The 12,964-nt window shown below is 43.2% G+C and overlaps 1 long non-coding RNA gene across 1 annotated transcript; it reads left to right on the top strand.

Annotated features, from left to right (window-relative positions):
• Positions 1 to 3,280: 3,280 nt before the first annotated feature.
• On the top strand, positions 3,281 to 12,406 carry LOC144606704 (uncharacterized). Its single transcript, XR_013548976.1, has 2 exons — positions 3,281 to 3,434; positions 11,852 to 12,406. It is a non-coding gene; the product is annotated as an uncharacterized LOC144606704 (long non-coding RNA).
• Positions 12,407 to 12,964: the final 558 nt, after the last annotated feature.

Below are 12,964 nucleotides of genomic sequence, written 5' to 3'. Positions count from 1 at the left end.
AATGAACTACCGGCCAATACGTTTTGAGGCATTTGTTTGAACTTGAGCAGATAGGATGTGTCTGTACACTTCAGAATTCATTATGCTACTACCATCAGTAGTTGTATCATCAATGAAGATAAATGAGCCAGTACCTTCAGCAGGCATACATACCCAGGCCATAACACCCCCACCACTGTGTTTCACAGATGAGGTGGTATACTTTGGATCTTGGGTAGTTCCTTCTCTCCTCCATACTTTGCTCTTGCCATCACTCTATAAGTTAAACTTCATCTCATCTATCCACAAGACCTTTTTTCCAGAACTGTGGTTGCTCTTTTAAGTACTTCTTGGCAAACTGTAACCTGGCCATCCTATGTTTGCGGCGAACCAGTGGTTTGCATCTTGCAGTGTAGCCTCTGTATTTCTGTTCATGAATTCTTCTACAGACGGTGGTCATTGACAAATCCACGTCTGACTCCTGAAGAGTGTTTCTGATCTGGTTGGACAGGTGTTTGGGGATTTTTCTTTATTATAGAGAGAATTCTTCTGTCATCAGCTGTGGAGGTCTTCCTTGGCCTGCCAGTCCCTTTGCGATTAGTAAGCTCACCAGTGCTCTCTTTCTTCTTAGTGATGTTCCAAACAGTTGATTTTGGTAAGCCTAAGGTTTGGCTGATGTCTCTTAACAATTTTATTCTTGTTTCTCAGTCTCATAATGGCTTCCATTGGCACAACTTTGGTCCTCATGTTGATAAACAGCAATAAAAGTTTTCAAAGGTGATGGGAAGCCTGGAGGACTGAGAGCTCCCTTATACCTGCATTTAGGAGGCATATAAACACACCTGAGCAATTACAAACACCTGTGAAGCCATGTGTCCCAAACATTATGGTGCCCTGAAATGGGGGGGGGGGGGGGGGGGGGGGGGGACTATGTATAAACATTGCTGTAATTTCTACTTGGTGAAACCAAAATGTATAAAAATGGCCTTTAATAAAATCTGACAATGTGCAATTTAACCACATGTGATTTTTTTTTTCTATTACAAATCTCAAATTGTGGAGTATAGAGGCAAATAAATAAATGATGGGTCTTTGTCCCCAAACATTATGGAGGGCACTGAAAATATGCAAATGTCTTCCTTATCTCTTTGCCACATTGTTAACATAGACCACAGATGTTCCTATGTGTACTTTCAACACTCGGTAGAGCAGTTTACTGCCACATCAAGCAGCATGGAGAAAGCTACCAAGATTTATGAACTTTCCAACCCAATTGATTCCAAGCTGGTTGAACATTGTAAAATTTTCTCATGCCGAGATATTTTCCTATGTATGTGTCACAATTGAACATGACATTTCTCAATATAAAATTTGAGTCACACTTAAAAGAATAAAAGGCAAACACTGAGATAATTAAAGGTTGTATTGTCTTGTTGGCCATCCGATTAAATTCTTGTGAAGTAAAATGTGTAGGAATAAACTGCAGATGCTGGTTTACACTGAAGATAGACACAAAATGCCAGAGTAACTCAATGGGTCAGGCAGCATCTCTGGAAAAAAGTAATAGTTGATATTTCGGGTCGAAACCTTTCTTCGGACAGAGTTGGGGGGGGAGGAAAACCAGAGGAATGAACAGAAGGAAGAAATCCCAGCTCGCACCAATGATCAAGGAAAGGTGGAGCCCAAAATGGTCAATTTTTGGCTGTGGAAGAGGTGATAAGGAAGGGATATATGGATAAGTACAGTGGAACTTGCCAGACTATGAGGTGAGGGAGAGACGGAGAGAGAGGGAATCCAGGGGGTTACTTGAAATTAGAGAAATTAGAAAGCTTACAACCCAGGGCATGAATATTGATTTAGAAGGATGAGAGGGGATCTTATCGAAACGTATAAAATTATTAAGGGGTTGGACACGTTAGAGGCAGGAAACATGTTCCCAATGTTGGGGGAGTCCAGAACCAGGGGCCACAGTTTAAGAATAAGGGGTAGGCCATTTAGAACAGAGATGAGGAAAAACTTTTTTAGTCAGATAGTTGTGAAACTGTGGAATTCTCTGCCTCAGAGGGCAGTGGAGGCCAATTCTCTGAATACATTCAAGAGAGAGCTAGATAGAGCTCTTAAGGATAGCGGAATCAGGGGGTATGGGGAGAAGGCAGGAACGGGGTACTGATTGAGAATGATCAGCCATGATCATATTGAATGGCGGTGTTGGCTCGAAGGGCCGAATGGCCTTCTCCTGCACCTGTTTTCTATTGTCTATTGTCTATTGATTTATCTAACCGCAAGTAACCCTTGCAGCCCCTCTCTCCTTTGTCCCTCCCCCACCCTCATCGTCATATTAGTTTCACAGTCTGTATAACTCAGGCAAAATAATAAGGCAGGCAAAATAATAAAAGATCCATCCCACCCCGGCCACCGTCTGTTTGTTCATCTGCCCTCTGGTCGACGTTTCAGGTCGATCAAATCCCGAACAAACAGACTTAAGAACAGTTTTTACCCCAGGGCCATACGAGAACTGAACACTACCTTTGCACTAGGCAACACCGTTAAAAAATCTTGTATTTAATATAATTGTATTTATTTGTTTTTGCATTATTGCATATATGTTTGTACGCACCGTCAGGATTGGCTATTTTTTAATTTCGTTGTACTCGTTGCAATGACAATAAATGAATATTATTATTATTATTATTATTATTATTATTATCACCTCCCCACAGCCAACAATGGACCACTGTGGGCTCCACCTTTTCTTGTTCGTCATAACTTTTTACATATCTTTGTTTAATTTGTTCCATATCTATATCATCGTCCAAATCTCCCGTTTCCCTTTCCCCTGATTCTCAGTCTTAAGAAGGGTCTCGACCCGAAACGTCACCTATTCCTTTTCTTCAGAGAGGCTGCCTGACCCACTGAGTTACTCCAGCTTTTTGTGTCTATCTTCTGTCAACTGCCCAAGCCTGTATTATAATGTGAAACAGACTGTTCATTCTTTTTTGCTATAAAGTAGACTTTGGATTTCAGGACAAGGCTGCATGAGGAAGGCACAATGTGCCCTCTGCATTTTGGTTAGCAGAGTTAAACCTAAATCTGTCCAATTATCAGCCTAGCCCATGGACGTCAATTGCGGATTGAAGCTTCATCTCGAAATGCTCGGATTAGTTCCGAAAATGGGTATGCGTTTCATGAGTACAACGTTTCATTTCTCCAGCTTCACCACCACCCCCCACCCCCACCCCCCACACTCCCCATCGCCCAATCACATTAATTTGGGTTGGTTTCCGCTGAGCTCAGTTGAAGAGTTGCAAAAGGTTATGTAGTGCTGCAGATGTTCTGGGTCTTTCATTGTTCGGGTTTGGATCAACAGCTGAGGTTCCACGATGCTGAACAGAATCTGGATCTGCGTCATCCTTTGCTGCATCGTGGCTTTTCTGAGCATCGAGGGTAGCAACGAGGTACAAACTCTTTCCAATTCAAACTTGCACTCATCAGTACGAGATGACACACCGATTTGATTGAGAACCTGGGAAATTATTGTTGGCTTAGTAGTAAATTTCTTACAATGTTTGGGCGGGGCAATGAATAAAACTACGAGATAACAAAGTTCTGTCAAAAATATCAGGCAGTGATATTATTGGAATTTACTTTCGTGAGTTTAGCAATGTGATGAGAGTCTGGGGATTATGGTTCATCCAAGTTCGTTAAAACGTGTTTGAATTCGTTTAATAAATGACATGAGATTTATTTCAATGTGCCTTGCCGTTGACATGAGCAAAACTTGTCTTTAGAATGAATACCCTCAATTACTGGAGACCGAAGGAACTGCAGATGTTGGAATCTTGAACAAAACACAAAGTGCTGGAGGAACTCAGCGGGTTAGCCAGCGTCTGTGGAGGGGATGGATAAGAGACATGTCGGGTAGGAGCATTTCTTCAGACTGAAGTCTGAAGAATTTCAATCATGGCTAACACCAGGTTTTTAGACTGAAGCCCGAAGAAAGGTTCCAACCCGAAACATCGTCTGCATTCCCTCCACAGATGCTGCCTGACCCACTGAGTTCCTCCAGCACTTTGTGTTTTGTCAGGCAGCATCTGTGGGGGGGGGGGGGGGGGATGGACAGACCACGTTTTGGGGTTGGAATCTTTCTTCGGGCTTCAGTCTAAAAACCTGGTGTTAGACACTGATTGAAATTCTTCAGACTACAGTCTAACGATGTGCCCTGACCCGAAATGTCGCTTATCCATTCCCTCCACAGATGCTGCCTAACCCGCTGAGTTCCTCCAGCACTTTGTGTTTTGTTGAAGGTTCCAACGGTCTATTGCTTTTGTTCTTACAAAACATTCTCGTGTTTTGCTCCGTCGGTCACTGTACGGGCAGTTTAATCCCTCCGGCATTTGAATCACTATCCTGCTGTTTCTGAATAGTCCTACTCACCGAAACAAAATAGGACTGGGACCGTTCCCATTTTGTGTGTTGAGGGGGTTCTTTATAACTCTCATCGCCGAGCAAAAGATGAAGACCCCGTGGATTTCCTCCGGGTGCCCCGGTTTCCTTCCACGCCCCAAAGACATGAGGGGTTGTTGGTTAACTGGCCTCTGTAAATTGCCTCTAGAGTGTGGGTGAGAAAGCGAGGTAGCGTAGAAGGAGCGAGCGTGAACGATGGATGGTCAGAGGTTTCCACGCTGCATCTTGCTGCACTCAATCAATCTTTCAATCAATGATTTTTATTCACAAAGTGCTGGAGTAACTCAGCAGGTCGGGCAGCATCTCAGGAGAGAAGGAATGGGTGACATTTCGGGTCGAGACCCTTCTTCAAACTGAAGTCTGAAGAAGGGTCTCGACCCGAAACGTCACCCATTCCTTCTCTCCTCAGATGCTGCCCGACCTGCTGAGTTACTCCAGCACTTTGTGAATAAATACCTTCGATTTGTACCAGCACCTGCAGTTATTTTCTTATATTTCAATCAATGATAACTGGTAGATTCTTTCCGACGCTGAAACAGATTTTACAAATTGATAACGGTTTCAATCAGTGTCCAATACCAGGTTTATTCAGAAAATTCTTCAGACTGAAGAAGGGTCTCGACCCGAACGTCACCCATTCCTTCTCTCCCGAGATGCTGCCTGACCTGCTGAGTTACTCCAGCATTTTGTGAATAAATCGATTTGTACCAGCATCTGCAGTTATTTTCTTATATTCCAATACCAGGTTTCTAGACTCCTTTTGTAAATATATATTTTTTAACGTTATTCGTCTCTTTGAAATTCACATGTTCACAAGTCATAGGAGTAGAATTGGGCCATTCGGCCCATCGAGTCTACCCCGGCTTTCAATCATGGCTGATTTCTAATCCCATTTAAACCGAGTGGGTGCGAGTTGCGTTGAATTTTAAATGGTCGGCGCTTGGACAGATACTTCTGGCGCTTGGTCGTTTTTTTTTGTTGAAGAGTAACAACGGAAATCGTTGTTGTTCCACAGGATGTAACAACTTTTTGTAACTGAATGCTTACACATTGAGTGTAAGAAAATAACTGCCGATGCACGATGCTGGTACAAATCGAAGGTATTTATTTCACAAAATGCTGGAGTAACTCAGCAGGTCAGGCAGCATCTCAGGAGAGAAGGAATGGGTGACGTTTCAGGTCGAGACCCTTCTTCAGACTGATCATTAAGTTTACACATTAAGGTTTACAAACCTTGAAAAGGTTACATTTGTTTCTATATTTATATTTGCACATTACCATTAAGTTAAGTTATCAGGCAACAACCAGAGAGCAGTGCTGAACTATCTGCCTCTTTGATGACCCTCAAACTATCCTTTTTTCACGAAACGTCACCCATTCCTTCTTTCCTGAGATGCTGCCTGACCTGTTGAGTTACTCCAGCATTTTGTGAATAAATACCGATTTGTACCAGCATCTGCAGTTATTTTCTTACTCGAACTATCCTTGATCGCACTTTGCTGGCTTTACCTTGCACTAAACGTCACTCCCTTATCATCTATCTGTACACTGTAAATGGATCGATTGTAATCATGTATTGTCTTTCTGCTGACAGGTTAGCACGTAACAAAAGCTTTTCACTGTACCTCGGTACACGTAACAAAAGCTTTTCACTGTACCTCGGTACACGTAACAATAAACTAAGCTAAACTGAAGCTATAAATAAAGCAGAACGATCACTGTTTGGAAAAAAACGACTTGAATATTTATTGAAGGACGATTAATAAAACAATAACTATGCTGAATACTTGTTTTTGACATTTTAGCTTTCACCTGAATCCCATGTGTCCAATATTTATTTCATTTACTGTAAAATTGTTATCAACGCAGAAGGACTACATATGATTACAATCAGGCCATCTACAGTGCACAGATGCTGGAATAACATTTAGTGCAACATAAAGTCTGATTAAAGATAGTCCAAGGGTCTCCAATGTGGTGAATGATAGGTCCAGATTGCTCTCTAGTTGGTGATAGCAGCTGGGAAGAAATTGTCCCTGAATCTGGACGTATGTATTTTCACACTTCTCCTGTATTTAGTTACAATAGGGAGAGCAGAATATAGTGTTATAGCTACAGAGAAAGTGCTGGTAAAAAAAGTGAGAGGGCATTTATGAGATAGATTGGATGATTAGGAATTCATCCACAGCATTTGAGAGATCCCTTCAAGAGTCCAATAACAGCTGGGAAGAAGCTAGTCTTGAATCGAGTGATATGTGTTTTAAGCTTTTGTATCTTCTGCCTGATGGGAGAGGGGATAAGAGAGAATGACATTAGAACGAACAGGAAGAATAGCATCAATGTGGTGGGTGGGACCAGGGCAAATAGTTGCCGATATTTATACCTTGGAACTTGAAGCTCTCATCCATCTCCACTTTGTCACGATTGTTAAAGAGTGGGGTGTGTACTTCACCCCACTTCCTGAGGTTAAAGACAACTCCCTCATATTGCTCAGGAATATGCTCTGAAGAAGGGTCTCGACCCGAAATGTTACCATTCCTTCTCTCCAGAGATGCTGTCTGTCCCGCTGAGTTACTCCAGCATTTTGTGCCTACCTCCCACGTAATGCTGATAGCATGAGAGAGATTGTCGTCTTGACACCATGCCGCTAAGCTCTCTATCTCCTTCCCGTACTTTTATCATTGAGATCTGGCCCATTTCAGTGGTGTCATCTGCAAACTGGAAAATGGAGTTAGTGCAGAATTTGTCTGCACAGTCATGAGTGGACAGTGAGTTCAGTAAGTGGCTGAGAATGCAGCCTTGGGAGTACAAGGTTAAGCTGTGGGAGATGGGAGGATGGTGGTGGGTGCTGATGGATCTCCTCAGGTTGCTAATGGCTTTTTTATTATTAAAACCAGTTCAGTTTCACAAGAGGAAATCGAGGGAGGTGGCTGCAGTTACCACCATTTCGCACGTCAGGGGAAATATGCTGTTTTACATGACGCCATTTCTTGAGGTGTTGAAAGAAATAAGGTCTGCAGCAATGAAACCAGAACATTCTAGAAACGTTCAGCAGGGCAGGCAGTATCTGTTGAAAGACAAAATTGTTAACATTTCAGGATAAAACTGGTAAAGTGAGAAAACAGGTTCATTTTAAGTTGCAGAGAAGGCGGGGAGAGATGAATTGGGCAAAGGGAATATCTCAAAAAAGTGTGAGGCCAGAGTATTGCCTTTAGTGACTTGTTGTTTACAATGTCATCTGGTTGATGGGTTAAGGAGGATTGTTGAAGAGAGAGAGAAAACAGAGGGAAAGTAAAAGCTATGAAATGCAGGTCAGAGCCGTCACTGAGGAGAGAAAAAAAAAAACCATTTGAAATGCTCTGCAGATCGGGTCATGACTGTAAGGAGTAAACCAGGTTAATATTACAAGCTGATAACCTTGTAGCAGAGCCGATAATTTCTGTTACAAATAGAGAAAGTGAGGTACCTGAAATTGTTGAATTCTATCTTGAGCTCCAAGGCCTGCAGTGTGTGCAGATGGAAGTTGAGGTCCTGTCTCTCAAGCTTGAAGTTGGGCCTCATTGATCTGACCTGTATCTCCCTTTGTTTAGTTTGGTTTTAGTTTAAAGATACATCATGGAAACAGACCCTAGGGCCCACCAGGTCCACGCTGACCATCGATACCTGTCATTGCACTTTCTCATCCATTCCCTACAATTTACAGAGACCAATTAACCTATCAACCCACGCATCATTGGGATGGGGGAGGAAACCAAGTGCCCAGAAAAAAAGGCACACAGTCACAGGGAGAATAGGCAAAGTCCATGCAGAAAGCTCCCAGGGTCAGGATCAAAATCAGACCTCTGGAGCTGTGAGGCAGCAGTTCTGTTGATGGAACTGTAAATGCTTGTTAATACACAAAAGGACACATAGTGCTGTGGTATCGCGGCAGGTCAAGCAGCATCTCTGAAGAACATGGATAGGTGATATTTCAGGTCGAGACACTTCTTCAAACTGGAGAAGAGTCTTGACCCAAACCTATCATCTATCCATGTTCTCCAGAGATGCTGCCTGGCCCGCTGAGTTACTCCACCACATTGCTCCTGCTTCTAGTATTATAAGAAAATAACTGCAGATGCTGGTACAAATCGATTTATTCACAAAATGCTGGAGTAACTCAGCAGGTCAGGCAGCATCTCGGGAGAGAAGGAATGGGTGACGTTTCGGGTCGAGACCCTTCTTGGTGTTCAGTAAACCTGCTAGGAAGATGTCTGGTCCTCGTGTCAATGCTCTAAAACTTCTCTTGATACTGTCAGGAGTAAATGAAAATTGACTGAAGACCAGCTTTTACTTCTGTTGTATGGAAAGCCTTGCAGGAGAGAAAAATAGGGATGTGGAGCAGTTGGGGCAAAATATCCACTCTTTGGAGCCCAAATAAATGAAATCATACCTGACCACAGCCAGAAGATCAGACAGCACAGAAACAGGCCCCATGGCCCACTATGCCCATGGTGGTCACCATGTATCCATCTCTGCGAATCCCATTTACCAGCACTTGGTCCATTGCTTCTTATAACTTGGTGAACCATGGGATTGTTTAGATACGGATGAAATATTGTGAGCCTCTGCCTCCACCACCCACTCAGGCAGTTCATTCTAGAATTCAAACGCCCTTGAGGTGAAAAAGGTTTTTCCTCAAATCTCTTGTAAATCTTATCCCTTACCCTTAATCTAAAGCCTCCAGCTTTATGTACCACTACCAAGGGGAAAAGCTTCCTACCATTTACCCAATGTATGCCCTTCAATTTTGTACATGTCTAGTCTTAGAAGAGCATTAAAAATTGGAGGCGAAGTGGAGGAATTAAATTGAGGAGACTGCAGTCTGATAGAGGTTGCTTTTGAAGTGCATCTCTGTTCATATTTAGGCAAATGGAATTGATGCTTGACAATGTTTTTACAAACCAGTGAGATAAATGACCAGCTTATTGGGTGCATTAATGCACGATAATTTGGTGTGGCAGGGAAAGGAGTTAATAATTATGCAACTGTTTAAATGTTGTTAATGATATAACTCTTCTCCATATAAGAGTCAAGAGTGTTCTATTGTCATATGTTCCAGATAGAACAATGACATTCTTACAAGGCAGTGTACTGTCTGGTGCTGTTGGTAATGAGGGATCAATGTACTTCATTGAAACTTACAGAATAATGAAAGGCACAGATAAGGTGGATGTGGAAAGGATATTTCCACTGGTGGGAGAGTCTAGGACCAGAGGTCATAGCTTCAGAATTAAAGGACGCTCTTTTAGAAAGGAGGTGAGGAACTTCTTTAGTCAGAGGGTAGTTAATCTGTGGAACTCTGTCACAGAGCGCTGTGGAGGCCAGGTCTGTGGATATTTTTAAGTAAGAGATAGACAAATTCTTGATTAGAACGGGCGTCAAGGGTCGTGGTGAGAAGGCAGGAAAATGGGATTAGGAGGCAGGGATCAGCCATGATTGAATGGTAGAGTTGACTCATGGGCCGAATGACCTAATTCTACTCCTGGAACTTGTGAAATGGAGCAGTTTCTATGGTTTTATTAAGCAACTCAAATGGATTAGCTGGATATCTCATTTCCTCTAGCTGATTAGTCTCATGGTAGCATGCATCATCTCAGCCAGCTGCACCACCCGTGTAGGCTGCTACCTGACTGCAGACTCTGCAAAAACATCCATTTCCAATGTTATAAAGAACTGAAACCAGAGACTCGAAGAGAGCAGTAAGGGATGAGATGAATCACTTCTCGTTGTGGACAGAAATGTTCAGACATGAGAGGCTTCAATGAGAAGTCAGGAATGAGCTGGCCAATCTCAAAAAAAGTTATTCTGAAAGTTTCAGTGAGGAGAAATGATGAATTCAATGAAGTAACTAATACAGAAACCTGGCTTCGCACATCCGGAGTTGCATTGTCCAACTGCCTCGTGACCCTTCATCCACTGTAAATGCACACGCGCGCGCACACACACGCAGCAACATCACCATTAAGGTTAAGAGTGTTTAATTTTCTTCTGTTCCGACAATGGAACAATTAAATTCTTATTGCAGCAGCATAACATGCCTGTGAACACTGTACTCATAGATAACATAATAAACAAAAAACAGCTTAATAAATTAAAATATTAGTGCAAAAATCTCCTATGTCCTTAGTGCAACCAAGACTATTCATGGATTAGTGAGTGTTTGTAGTGTTCAAGAATCTGATGGGTTTTGGGAAAAGCTGTTCTTGAAACTAACGACTATTGACTTTCACAGGGAACAGATTCACCTTTTCTTCTGAGAGTGAACTCTGTAGGTTCTGGTTCCACAGCCAAGGCACCCAAAGACATTTGTTTGGGCAGCCATCTTCAAGATCAAGAGAAACTCTCAGTCATTTCTCTCTGGCCAGTCACTGCCAGCCATGTGTTATATGGTGCATTGCACTTTAGACTTGTTAGACTAGAAACAGGCCCTTTGGCCCATCGAGCCCGTGCTGACCAACGATCGCCTCGTACACGAGCACTATCCTACACACTAGGGACAATTAAAGTACAAGCCTGTACATCTTTGGAGTGCGGGAGGAAACCAGAGCACCCAGGGAAAACCCACGTGGTCATGGGGAGAAAGTACAAACTCCATACTGACAGCACCCATAGTCAGGATCAAAGCCGTGTCTCTGGGGCTGTATGACAGCAACTCTACCACTGTGCCGCTCCTTGTCTGAGTCTGTCAACAACACGATTGTGACAGTATATTTTGCACACACCATTAGATGTTAATATTTTCTTTGCAGAACATGTGATCGCTGGTCGGTGTGGACTAGGTGGGTCGAAGGACCTGTTTCCATGCTGTATCTCTGAACTAAACTAAACAAAGTTTGTAATAGGATTTTTTTTTGCACCTACTGGTGTGCAACCACCGAACAAAAGTTATAAGGAAAGGTTGTAAGAAATGTCTCTGTTTCGGATATTTTGCTATTTTTAAATCACTTTAAAAGTGCAGCAGCAGCTTGTAAGATCACAAGGTGCTGCACAAAGGCATCAACAAACAACTGACATCAAGCTACTTTTGGAGACATTAGACCTGACGATTTAAAGCTTGGTCAAAGAACCATGCAATGAGGGAATTCTTAAAGAAAGAGAGAGCTACAGATTATAATGTTCCACGGTCTGAAATTCCTCAAGACCTACGCTGCCAAAGGCAACCAGATGGAAACTGTTAATGCTTAATTCTTGGAGCGTCCAATCTATCCCAGGGAGGTGACAGCCCCGTATTAGACCTGGAAACCTTACAGACAAATGATTACAATTAAAGTGTTGCTATTGTTTTGGAGGCAATTTTGTTTACTTTAGTTTCTGTTAACTGTTTCTAAAAAAACACAGAGATGAAATGTGTTCTATTTTTCTTTTACAGGACCACCCAAAACAAAATAATACAACGTCTGAATTGACTAATGGAGCTGCAGGATTTACCGCAGCTGCTGCCAAGTTCCTGGTTCTGTTCTTTATTCCATTCTTCCTGCAGAGAGCTCTGTCTTAATTCAGTGCTCGAGGTGGCCACTTCCAGCTAATTCATCCATCTCCATGGAGACCATCCTACTCTGCTAGCATTCACTCTCCAACATGTTCTCAGGAATCGCCTCTGAAATGAGCCGCTTAATCTCTGCTCAACCCGTCGATCGCTGACCGAGCAAGCGAGGCCTGCTTTCCCAATCTTCACTCCCTCTCTCTTGCAGCCCGTGAAACAGCTGGAATCCACAACATCTCACTGTTAGCAATATCGGAGAGAAAAAAAATAATCGAAAGATAACTATAAAATATTGCAGAAGTCATGGAACTGGATGCCCTGCTGGAAGCTTAACATGTTCGCGCTTCACATTTTACTATATCTTTTGTTTCCGTGTGATTTGTTGGCATTTGACTTAAAGCCATGTAAAATTAGAGACTAATAAAAAAATGTTAATACAGTGCTGATAAAGTGTGTCTATTTATTAATTAGTGTTGTTCGTCCTTCGGGTTCGAAGATGACCACGACTTCACTTTCAATTGGAGGATTGGTGGCTGTGGGCCCGGAAGTGACTGGTGAGGCCAATCCGGGCCCGGAAGGCACGCCAACACGTAGGGCACAAGTGGATGGGTGCTGCAGTGGAAGTGGAGGTAGCCCGGGCCTTGCGCGCGGTGCGTTTCCTCTGGGCCTCTGCAGTGCGTCTGTTCTCTGCTGCACGGGCTCCTGTGGTGAGCTTGCTGCGCCAGGTTGGACGGTCCAGAGCAAGAGACTCCCAAGTGCTGAGGTTGATGTCCAAGTGTTTGAGGGACACTTTGAGGCAGTCCTTAAACCGTTTCTTCTGTCCTCCTACTGAGTGCTTGCCCTGACACAGTTCTCCATACAGAAGCTGTTTTGCCAGTCGACTCTCGGGCATTCTGACGACATGGCCTGCCCATCTGGCTTGGGCTTTCCGTAGGAGAGTGTGGACGCTGGGGATTCCGGCCCGTTCCAAGACCTCTGTGCCGGGAATTTTGTCCTGCC

This window comes from Rhinoraja longicauda, chromosome 27 (assembly GCF_053455715.1).
Source record: "Rhinoraja longicauda isolate Sanriku21f chromosome 27, sRhiLon1.1, whole genome shotgun sequence".
NCBI classification, from domain to species: Eukaryota; Metazoa; Chordata; class Chondrichthyes; order Rajiformes; family Arhynchobatidae; genus Rhinoraja; species Rhinoraja longicauda.
The sequence above is the reverse complement of the archived record's forward strand: the minus strand, read 5'-3'. Positions and strand labels throughout refer to the sequence as shown.